The sequence below is a fragment of the Cyanistes caeruleus genome, chromosome 1, assembly GCF_971803275.1.
Source record: "Cyanistes caeruleus chromosome 1, bCyaCae1.hap1.1, whole genome shotgun sequence".
In the NCBI taxonomy this organism is placed as follows: Eukaryota; Metazoa; Chordata; class Aves; order Passeriformes; family Paridae; genus Cyanistes; species Cyanistes caeruleus.
Genome location: NC_141701.1, coordinates 121,323,846 through 121,335,928, shown reverse-complemented (window position 1 = coordinate 121,335,928; position 12,083 = coordinate 121,323,846). Strand labels below are relative to the sequence as shown.

Genomic DNA, 12,083 nt, shown 5'->3' with positions numbered 1-12,083 from the left:
GGTGCTAAATAAATAATGGGCCTCATTGCCCCCTCCTCCAGGAGGAACCACAGGAGGGAGCAGAGTGGGAGGAAATCTCCAGGAGATTTTGCCTTGTGCATGAGCTTTTGTCGAGGGTGGAGTTGCTCATGCCCTCTCCTCCCATGCATTTGAATGGAATGCAAAAAGACATTTCACCTGGAGGAGATTTTAGTGAGCATCTCAGGCTGGCCCAGATCTGGGCTCTTCTTGGCATGACAAGTTTGTGGTTCACTGGGCATGCAAAATGGACAGTCCTGAAGCACAGCATCACTACCACGGCAATTTTTGTTTCTCTTTAGGCAGGCTATGGAGGTTGATGGCTGTACAGTACATTCTTCTGAGCCATGACCAAAGCTCTGTGGTAGGACAGGGATCTGTTTTGACTTTCGTGTTAGTAACTACCCACTCCTAGAGTATAGTTTTCCAGTCCTGTATGCACTGGCTTGACTAAGCGTATCTAGGTGACTTCCTGACTAGCACCTTTTGTTAATTTAGTCTCTCACTGTAAACTAGAGCTGTGAGAGCACGTAAAGCTCAAAGTCTCCTGCAATTTCAGTGTGGTAGAACTGAAGGAATCTGGCAGATGTTTTCCTAAATCTGACCATATGTTTGTGCAGAGTTAGCGCTACAAGCAGAAGTCACAGGGTTCAGCGCAGCACTGGCATGCAGGTGAGTGCTTTGAGAGGCTTTGTTGGTGGCTCTTCATTGCCCACCTTTGGCCCAGAAGTTGTTTCCTCACAGATGAGATGCTGCAGTAGCCACAGTTCCTTGCAGCTCCTGCGAGTCACCACAGTTGATGGGGATGGCTCTGCCCTGGACCTGGGCAGAATCACACACAGGCTCTGTGGCAGTGGCTGATGGATGACAGGCCCTGTGGCAGTGCCTGAGGGTGACACCCTCCAGCAGCAAAGCAGCAACAAGCAGGCAGGGACAGTTTAGCAGCAGCTGCTGCTGCTGCCTCAGACACCCCCGTAGGATTGAGGACACTATGGAGAGTTGACACCGGCAGCAGATAGAGCTAGGGGTTATCTGGGATAGATATATCATGGGCCTGGAGATGATCCTCCTCGCACCTTTTCAAGTGACCTATGTCAGATGCAAACCTGCCCTTCCAGGTCAAGGCCACGTGACACAAATCTCAACTACTTTTCCTTATAGGAAAAGCTCCCTCTCAGGTACACACAAACAAAGGCGCCCTCACCCATTTCTTGGCTCCTGCAGCTGGTTTGCGCTTCACCGCTCGTGTCCTCAGCCTGACCTGGACAGAACGGGAGCAGGGACAAGCTCAGGCAGACTCACGGCGGCCTCCCGCCCTCAGCTGAGGCCGGGCCCGCGGCAATGGCGCCACCTGATGGAGGCGGCGCTGAGGCGCCGCAGGAGCCGCCACGTCCCCGCCGCCTCAGCGCCCGGCCCGGGGCGCAGGGCAAGTGTCAGCCAAGGCAGATCCCAGGGGTGAGAACCCAGCCGGAATCTTCACTGGAATTTCCATGGCGAAGCCTGGGATCCGAGGTGCCCAGGTGACGCCTCTGCAGCGTGCTGGTGCAGCTCCCTGCGCTTTGCTGGAACAGGTCCTGTGAAGCTGAGAGTGGACCGCTGGAGCCGAATTCATCACGCTGAAAACCTGGCTGAACCATGCCAGTGGGACCCAGCGCTTTGGGAACCGACAGAACAGTCCCTTGTACCTGGGCTCTGGCCCCTGAACGGCTTCTCCCCCCGCTCCGAGGCACCTGTTGCCGTAGCAATTCTGGCAGGGAAACCTGCCGGGGGGTGCTCAAGCTAGGCAAACTTTCACTCTGCCCTGCCCTGCACTAACCAGATGCAACAATGATTAATACTACGGCAAGAAAATAACCGGGATATAAAACATTCCTAAGGAAAAAAAATAACAAAAAAACAATATAAAAAAACCCCCGAAGAGACCAATTAGTTCATTCTGTTTGCCCCCCAGCAGTCAGAAAAACAACAGTGAAAAACAATTTGTCCTGTAGCACACTGTACTGTACTGTGTGCATCCAGATTCTCCTCCTACTTAGACTGGTATAAATCAAGACGCTAGTGGAGTTACACGGGTATAAAAGTGGCATTACCAGTTCCTGGGTCTCTTTAAATATTGCTGAACCCTACTGCTGATTCTTCTTTGTTTCCCTGTTAGAAATGATTGTTTAAAAGGCACAGGCATTTATCCATAGCACACTGTATCATGCAAAGGGGTTCTTTTATTGGTTCTGATCTTTCCTTTTACTTTTATTATTTCTTTGAAGAAAATGTGGGATTATTACCTCAATCTAGGCAGCTGGCCTGCTGAGGCTCCCTTTGCTACATCAGGGGCTTCTCTTTTTACTAATCCTCTCTTTATGGATAATCTTTCTCTACCTTCTAATGACTCTCAGCTAAGGAATGTATTTTGTTATTACTACCTGTTGTTAGGAAATTCATTTTATTTGGTGTGGGTGTTGCTAATTGTTTGCTAATGAAAACCTTACAACAGTCAATATGGTCAGGATTGCGCTGGTCTTCATGTCAATTAACCCTTGCTTCCTATCTGTTCTGAGTTAGATTTTCCTCATGCATTTTTCAGACTTTAAATATCAAGATTGATTTTATGATTTGAGGTCCAAGGCATAAGAATCTGTGCACTGATAGGTTGCATAGGGAACTTTTATTTCCCATGAGAGATTTTTAAAAGGCAGAAGCTGTCATTTTGTAATCTGCAAAATGTTTGTACATGCAAATGCAGGGATGTCTAAGGTGAATGGTGGAACAAAATGTGCAGGAATATCTACAGTTTAAGACAAGGAATGGATATCATTCTGTTTTACATAAATGTGGATAATCTCAAGGCAGGGAAGATATTCTTAAAGACTCTCCATGTTCCTCTATCATATATGCTATTTAAATATATGTATCCCCTTTACACACAGAGAATGAAAATAAGTCCTGCTTATTATACAATTTACAGTTTAAAAAGATCAACAGCATTAGGAAGACAAAGAGAACAGCTGTGCAACATAACAAAAACACAAAGCTTGTTGGTTACCATTCCCTGTTTTCCCTTCATGTCATTCCCTCAGCCTGACCTTTTATCTCACTACATACCTTACAGCCACCTTATCAAGAGCAATCATGGATTCAGGAAGGTGATGCCCCAGCCCATACACTTCCAAAACCATAGGATCTCTGAATCTAAAGTGTATATCAAGACTGGTGCCTTTAGGAAGAAAGTGCTATGCAGGATGCATCTCCTTGTGCAGAGGTGCCAGAGAAGCACACACACACTTTGGGAAAAAGATGAACCTTCAGTGATATAAAGTGGAACCCACCAGTATCACTGTCCCTCTCTTCCCTAGGAAGGGAGAGGTGAGGTAACAAACAACTAACATGGGTCCAGATGCAAGCAAGGGGAAAGCAGCAGCTGAAGCCCTGACCCTTCGACCTGGAAAACCCAGGAGACTCTTTCTGATGAGAGATCCATAAATCTGACTCTTGACTCTGCTGAGGGTAATTGCAGCACATCTGAGACTACACATCATTCCACTCCAACAAGCCTTGGAGTGGCTTTTTTGAATTAATTTTTCCTCAAATGAGAATTGTTTTAAAAAACCTGATCCAGAATGCTCTGAATACCTCCAGTTAGAATACCATGGCTCAGAACTGTCCTTAGCTTTGTGTGCTGTATACTGCATTAGATATTGAAATGTGATGAAGAATTCAGCACTGTAAGTGACCAAAGGAAAACCAGGAATATTACTCTATTGTTCCAGGTAGCATCTGGGACAAGCAAGGAAGAAATACTGAAAAAAAGAGAGGGAGAGAAAAGGTCATATCACAAAGGTCTAGACAGCTTTTTTTTCCTTGCTTCAGTATTGTCACAGTTGCTGAATGTTAATGTATTTTAACTCTTTTTCACTAAGAGTCAAGACCTTTCTGAGTATCTCTGACAGTCAAGGCGTTGTGTTATATCACCAGGATGTTATTAAGCTGATCTTTCCTTAATAAAAATATAAATGTCTTTATTATTTTTTCCAGTCACCATTGCACTAGTTCTGCAGGGTGCCAACCATGCTACTGTGTGTGACTAAATGGCACCCAGCCAGTCTTAAGTAACTACATTATACATTTGTTCATTGATGCTCAAAGCAAAACCAGGTTGGCACTAACTTTTCAAACCTGGCTTCAGCAAAGACTCAATTCTTTGAGCAACTAATGAGCAGAAGGAGGAAAAAGAATTGTAGGAGGACTGGGGCTGATCAGGAATATATCTAAGCATCCCAGAGAGCAGAATGTCAGCTTGCTTAGGTATAGATCTGCTACCTGTCTGGGAAAGTGTGGGAGTGGAAAAAATCAGGTAACCTGGATAATAGAACAGAACTGAGCCACTGCTGTAGCAGCTTGGGTGATGCCCCTCATCCTTTCCTATACAGCTCATGCTTTTTGGCTCAGGTAGAGGCATAGCATGAACACCAGTCCAGGACCTGCTGAGGTGCCCTCTGCACTGACCTCAGGCTAAAGGCCATTCTCAGAAGCAGGACTGAAGAGTGACAGATTGGTGACAGACATGTAGCTTCAGCCCAGCTGGTGCTGAGGCTACATTGAGCTGCCCTGCCAGGCTCAGGCACTGCCAAGCTTCTTACCTTGGGCTTGGTGCCACACAGCTGCAGGTGACTACTGGCTTCAGCAGTAGCACTATGGCATTTGCACAGCAGTTTCAGACATAAGCTGATGGGTCTGGCTGGACCTAGGCTGGATTTTCCTACAGTTATCATAAGCATTTCTGCACCCATGAGTAAGCTATTGTCAAATAAAGGAATAAAAAGTGTAGGTCAGGCATGCACTAGTTAGCACGAATAAAAATCATTTGGAGTCAGAAGGGCTTTTAAAATCAGGGTAGAACTTTCTTTCATCCTTCTCACCATGGAAAGTATCTCTCTCACTTTTCTGCCATTTAGCTCTTCATTACTGGGGACAGTCTTCTCCTGCCTTTGGCTCAGCATCTCAGCATGGTTTTAGGGTAAGCTTTGAAACCAGACAGCAATCAGTACTGCTGGCATGCTCAGAGGCTAGACATCCTGTTTCAGTTGAACTGTTTCTAAGAGCAGAGGGCTTCAAAGGACTCTTGGGGTTTTTTCTTAAGCTTGGGCCTCTTTGCTCTGCTCAGCTGCAGCCAGAGCATGTCTGACAGACACCTGGAGCTACAAACATTCAGTGATGGGTAATCAGCTCATCTTTTTGATGCAGTGTTGTGGTACAAGGGAAAGGCAGCTGGGTGTAATGGCAGGGAGAAAATAGTAGTGTAGAGAGCCAGAGGCAAAAGTCCAGCTAAAGGTTTGAGGTTTGGTTCTGTCCAGCAAAATCTTTTGGATCTCAAGAGTTGCCAAAGAGAGTCCTGAACTTTGCCTTAATTTTTTTCTCCTGTTGGAACAATGTGGCAGAGGGTTCTCTATATTTTGGGATCTGTTGCTGCAGCCAGTATAGTGCTGTGTGCTCTAGAGGAACTATCCTGTTTCATGAAGGACTACATTTTTCCATGAGGTCATCTGGTTTCAATTTTGCTGAGTTGTCACTATTTACTTGTTGTCAAAGTCAGCCTTGTTTTGAAAACAAGTATCAGTGAAGCTTTGTTTTACTATGCAAGACTTTTAATATACTACAAATTTTGTTTCAGTGTGAGTACCCTGAATATCCAGTGCCCCCCAGAATGTATAAATAAAAATTTAAATTAAATTAAAAAAATAAATGCCAAAAAAGCCAAATTCATCCTGATGTCATCTCTGATTCTTTTTTTTTTTTTCTCATTACAGGAGGGAAAAATGCATAATGAAGTAATTCTCAGATTCTGAAAGGCTAAATATAGAAGAAATCCTTACCAATATGTAGTTGCCTAGGCTAGGTTGCTGTTTCGTGTCTCTTTTGGTTTGCTTTGGAAGCATCAAATCCCCACTAGGGTTGGTGGAATTGATCTTCTATGACACTACATGCTTTTATTCCTGCCAACAGTGGATTGATATTTTTAGAGATCTAGTTAGTATGGTAGTACAAAGTCAGAGATCCAGCCTAAGAAGTAGGAGGTATGGTTTATGCTTTTGTTTTGCCTAATGAAAATCAGCCCTGACACTGCCTTGTCTATTAAGCCTGAAAACACTTTTTTGGGGAAAATCCTGCTGTACTGGGCATCTCTATGTCCCAAGGCTAGCTGAAACAAAAAGCACAGTTGTGGGAGCAATAATCAGCCTAGAAAGCCATTTCATTAACCCTGTTAGAAGGTTGATACACCCAGCACTAAACTTGTATATGCATCCACAAGCAGTGTGTTTTTCATCCTGAGTAAAAAATCAAGCAGTAATGGAATGAAGGTGGAAATGCATCCATAAAATGGGATTTCCAGCAACTTTGGCTACATATATGGAGACAAAGAAGCTGACATTGGAGGTGCAGGAAATAAAATGCAGCTAATTTAAAATACCTTTTTAATAGCATTGCTGCCTTTCATACATTAACACAAGGGCATCTGAATGAGGAGATTGTGCTTCCCATAACAGTATTTTTTTTGTCATAAAATGTTTTTTTTTTATCTTTTTCCACTCCTGGAATAAATGAGTGATGTGGAGACACATGACTGGCTTGTTGAAATCAGCCACTTAGCAACACTAGGACCAGATGCCCATGCAATAGAGTGCCAAAGCAGAGCGCTGGCGTCCTTCACAGCTTGGACAAATGTCCAGGTCTAATGACTCCATGGCAGCCCTGTCTGCAGAGAGTTCAGAGGCACAGTCATACTAGACAGAGAGCAGACAGAGAGCTGCACCCAGCAGTAAAGCCTCAGGTGGCAAATTTGCATGTCTACTCTATATCATGCTCTATATCTATATATTTTTCTGGTTAAAGTGTTGGAAACCTGGTAAGTTTCCTGGCAAAAAGCAGAATTTTGGTGTGCTTGACCCTCTCACTAAAGGTGAAAATCAGCCCACAAAAGAAAAAAAACCCTCAAAAGTAGCAGTATGCCTACAGTTGTAGTGGTGACAGCAAAGAAGTTATAATATGTGACTTGTGGGTGTTCCATTAATTTGTATGTTGTCTTTGTGGGGATTTCAGTGTTTACTCCATAACAAAAAACTGCTTCATGTGGTATCTCAATAGCTTAATGTGGCTGCACTGCAAAACACTTATTTAAACAAAAATGTAAACCTTCAGCCCTCCTTTCTGAGTAGAAAAGATTGAAGCTGTGAGTAAATTAAACATACATTTTTCAAGCAGAAAGAAAATACAAGAGCTCAAAAGATACTTTGTTTCTAAATCTGTCGTTTTTTAAGCCAAGTTCATGATTTTTGGTGGCTGAGAAATATTTTTTGAACATTTGATGACAAAACTTGTATTCAGAGTCAGGAAGAGATAGTTTAAAATCTCTGTTGATAAGAGGAAAAGTGTCAGCAAACCCTCAACTCTGGACATGAGGAAAGCTGACTTCAGGCTGCCTAGGGAATTAGTAAGGTTCCCTGGAGCTGCTGGGGTCCATTGGTGCTTTTCACTTTTTAAACATTACCTCCTAAGGGCACAGGAGCAGGCAATTCTCAAGTGTCAGAAGTCAAGAAGGTGAGGCAAAAAGATGGCTTGGCTGAACAAGGATCTTCTCTTGGAAAAAGGTAACAAAGGAAGGTGCATGCCAGTGGAATCAGGGTCAGGTGACATGGAAAGAATACAGAAACACTGCTTGCCATTATAGGGACAAAATTCATATAGCCAAAGCTCAGCTGGAGTTGAAGCTGGACAGAACTGTGAGGGACAATAAAAAGATATTTTTCAAATATATTAATGTCAATAAGCAGTGTAAATATAGCATTACAGGATGAGGATGGTCACCTCACAAACAGGGACATGAACAAGGCAGAGATGCTTAAGGCATTCTTTGCCTCTGTCTTCAACACTCTTGGTATCTCATCTCCATGAGCAGATATATTTGAGTGGCTAAACTGTGGAGGACCATAGGGGCTGCAGACAGCAAGGACTGGCTTCCAGCAGGCAGAAAGAATGGGAAAAGAGGTGAAAGCAGCAACTCAGTCTTTCTAATGTAATGAAAAAACCTGCATGCTGAAGGTCAGGCCTCAGACAAGGCTTTATAGGAAAGACCATAAAGATGAACACTGTTGGAAGGCCTCTTCCAACAAGTCACAAACATTTGTCTTGTCACTTATAAGCTCTGAGAAGAAACCTAAATTGCAGCTGAGATCAGTTACACTGACTGATTATAATACAGAGCAAAGTATTTCTAGCAACAAAAACCCTGAGCATATTAATTTATTCAGCTCCTTGCATTGTGTGTAATTCTTGCTTACACTTGCTGTCATGAAATAGAGTTAAAATTTACAATCTTACTGATGTGAGAAGATATTTTTATACATGCTACTTTGTTAGCCATTTTACTTCCTAATAATTAATCAACTCCCCAAAGAAGTATGATGTTGGGGAATGTGGATTTATTTGTGTTATTAAGCTATTCTAGCCAAGTATTTCTGTGTGGTAGCAGCTCTGTTATAATATGGCCCACTTGTTTTATGACAAGTTACAATTTTCTTGTAATGTTAGCTGTAATTCATCTCAATAATTATGCCAAATTAAGTACTCATGCACATACAGAAATAAACATTAAATACATTAAAATAAAGCAAGAAACATAATTTAATCTCTCTCAAGCTAAATAGAATGGGGATTTCTTAGCAATCCTTAACTCAGCCATCAAAACTTGGCTGAAGAATCCCAGGGCTTTCAGCGTTCTGGGATGGGGAGGGGCAGATGCTGTGGGCCACTGACTCAGTGGGTCACTGATTTCTGCCACCTTCTAGCAAACCCGCAGCCTTTCTGACTTTCAGGGGGTTCAAGCACTGCCCTTATTCAGGCCTGGTTGTACAGCACCGCAGCCCCTCCAGGGGCTTCCCCAGAGTGTCACGCTCACATGGCTGATCTTTAAATCCAGAAGCCAGGAGGTGTTATGATCATGCTTCTGCCTCCATCACTGGTGAGGCAAGTCTGGGGAGTGCTGAAGGCCAGGAGTCGCTGCAATTCCTGTCCTGCTCAGCCAAGCTGAATACTTGAACTAGAACTTGTGAAAAATAATCAGAAAAGCAGTGGCATCTCTAGGGACTGACCTCAGCTTCTTGGTAGACTTCACTTTCTCAGTCACAAGTCCATCCTCATCTACTGTTTCCACTCAGCAGTAAAAGCTCCTGAGGAAGGCTGTTGGTACCATGAGGGCAGGAGGAAATATTACAGGGGCTGCATATTTATTTGCCCCACATACAGGCTACATCACTGCTACAAAAAAAATTATTGCAGAGGGAAGACAATGCTCTGCTTACTTTTAGCCAGCAGAATTTTGGAGAGAGTCCTGTTGCCTTCCCTTGGTGACAGTGATCCATGGTGAAAGCTATTTGACTGGGGGAAAGGGTGGTAAGTAATCTGGGAAGGAAGCAGGAGGAGAAAATGTTGTCCTATTGCTTTGAAAAGTTGCTTACCTTTCCAAATATGAGCAAATAAACCAGTCTGAAATTAGTTATTGAATCCACTGTCAAAACTTTTGTAAATGGGGTGCACATGCTATCTGTTTTCTCTCTATTTCATAACAGTAGAAAAGGTCAGTATTAAAAAAACTTTCAGATAGGATTATGTTCGTGATGGCATCTCTTCAAACATCCATCATGAACCATGAGTCAGCTGAGGGTTAGACCCTCAAACCACGCACAGCCTTTGGAAAGGCTTTCTCTTTCCCACAGCTGGAGAAAGTTGTTAAGGGAAATACACCAGAGACCCCCACCTTGTGCAGGTATGCTGTGAACCTTTCTAATGAGCTGCATGTTTTTCTTCTCTCCTTTGAACAGATGTTTCCCTAGAAACCATTTTTCTAGTCATTAAAGTCACTGATCATAGGTAGACTTACCTAGTACTGCTGAAAATGCTTTAATGGCCTCAAAACATAATGACAGGTTGTGTGCCTCTGACTGTTACTGGAAAGAAAAGAGTGACAGAAAGGAAATAAGATAAAGACCATTGGAAAAGCAAAATACTTGGAGGTTGAGCTTTTTAAAGATCTCTTGGTTTATGCAGGATTCCATTGTCAGAATTATCTAGCTGGCCACTGCTGGCTCGGTTCCAAGCATTAGTTGGAGTCACAAAGCCACGTGTGCATATGGTCACCAGTCACAGCAAAGCTGCATTGACCCATAGCTATGACAGGGACTACACTGTTGTCCCAGAGAGCATGGCACAATGATCTTTCCATGATACAACACTTTCTTCTACCTGTAACTACAGACTAGCATTCCAAATAAAGTAGGGGCTTCAAGATGAAAAAGAATATTTTATAGTCACTTGCTTTTCCAGGAAAAAAATAAATTCTAGCCAAGTGTCTCTCTGCAGTATCTTTTCATCATTGCCCACCAAGTTAAACAAGTGTTGGCCTCCTCTATTTCCTTGCCTGGAAACCAAGCCACCTGCTCAGATACAAAGTAGCCTATGTTGCCCCTCCAGTTATATAAAAACATTTGCTTGATCATGTACTAGGTATTTTCTTTGGTTTTGTTTTTTTTTTCCCTAGTGTGGAAGAGCTGGGGCTATAAAAGACCTATCCTCTTTTTCTTTCTAAGCAATCCTATAATTTGGATATATTTTGTCATTTAAGGACAGAAACACCATACAAGATAAATTCTTGGTTGACTCCAGGGCCATGAATGAATGTGACATTTGAGATTGCTCTGGCTTGTCAGTCCAAATCTGGGCTGCCTTGCTTGATTTATTCATTGTCAGCTACCAGGAAGAGATCAGCAGATATGCTCAATGTCTGTGAATTCTTCTTCACCACCTGATTTCTTTCTATAAATCCATTTTCTGTATGATCTGAAAAATTAGTGATAGCATCTTTAAGAAATAGCCAATTGCTTGGAGCGAGACTTGGTCATAAGACACAGAGAGCACTCACACCTTTGCCTACCCATGCTCTGTTGTCATGAGCATTAGTTTATTGAGAGTCAGACTGATTCAACACTATAACCAGAGCAAACTCCTACTAAATTAAATTTTCCCTCACTGCCATTCAAAAGTTTTAGATGCACGAGGGAGTTTGACTGATACTAGTTGAGGCAATGGCTTAATGTACCGCGTTCCTTATTTATTCCACCCACCCTTCTCAACTTTTTTGGCGGTTTACCCAGATAAAGGCATAATCTTAATTAAGACTGAATTAGGGGCAGAATTAATTCCTGCAGGCTATTACACAGTGTGTGATATAAAGCAGCAAATAAACAAGCATGCAGCACACCACGTCTGTAATTACTGTGCTCAGCTGTATAGAGTAGGTGAATTGGCGTTGATTCCCCCATGTCAGTTCTCTGCAGCATCCTGGCTTCCTCTGCTGCACTGTAGGATCTGTAAATCCTTCCTGAGATGGTTGACTCATTTCAGGGGACATTGGTGAACACTGCTTCAGATGAAAGACCTTTCTCCCTCATGATTACTGGGTGAGAGCTGGGCAATGGGCTGGAGACAACCACCAACCAAATAGGAGGACAACCTAGCCTGGCCAACAGGGACAGCAGTTGGTAGGAGAACATATGGCACTGGTACATCTCTGAGCCACATATGAGGCTCAGGGTGTCTCTCAGGAGTGCAGGTTCACCTGCAGATGCTACTGGTATAGCTGGTTTTGCTCCTGACAGATGGCAGTTGCTTCACTTTTGCAGTTTGTGCATTGACCCAGAGATGCTGTGACACCAATAACACCCCCTTGGAAGAGAATATTTCTCCATTTCACATTACTGTGGGAAGCAATGCAATTGTTTGGTTGGTCTTGACTTGTTTTTGATGCAGCATATGCAGCACACATTTCAGTTGTAGAAGTTTCTGGTGTCAAATTTCATATACTATGTCGGTGCAAATAACTCAGGGATGTGTTGCTATACAAATACTGAAATATGTAATTATAGCATCTTGTTGTCTTTGAGCAAGTAGTCAAGTGGTTTTGGGCCTGAATTATATTTTGAAGATTGACCCTACTAACTTCTGTATCTCCAAACTTAAGA

General features: G+C 43.1%; 1 protein-coding gene and 1 long non-coding RNA gene across 3 annotated transcripts in view; both read right to left on the bottom strand.

Moving 5' to 3' along the window:
* CDCA7L (cell division cycle associated 7 like) overlaps nt 1–1,368 on the bottom strand; it is a 33,032-nt gene extending 31,664 nt beyond the window's left edge. The window contains exon 1 of one of the 2 annotated variants that reach the window (XM_086854295.1): nt 1,223–1,368. The gene's annotated coding sequence lies outside the window, so the exon portion shown is untranslated. The remainder of the gene's footprint in view (nt 1–1,222) is intronic. The other variant, XM_086854313.1, reaches the window with a different exon arrangement.
* Nucleotides 1,369–2,468: 1,100 nt separating this feature from the next.
* On the bottom strand, nt 2,469–10,125 carry LOC147655868 (uncharacterized). The gene is made up of 4 exons (XR_015277345.1): nt 9,947–10,125; nt 9,369–9,468; nt 9,159–9,246; nt 2,469–4,809 (listed from the first exon to the last, which is right to left on the bottom strand). It is a non-coding gene; the product is annotated as an uncharacterized LOC147655868 (long non-coding RNA).
* Nucleotides 10,126–12,083: the final 1,958 nt, after the last annotated feature.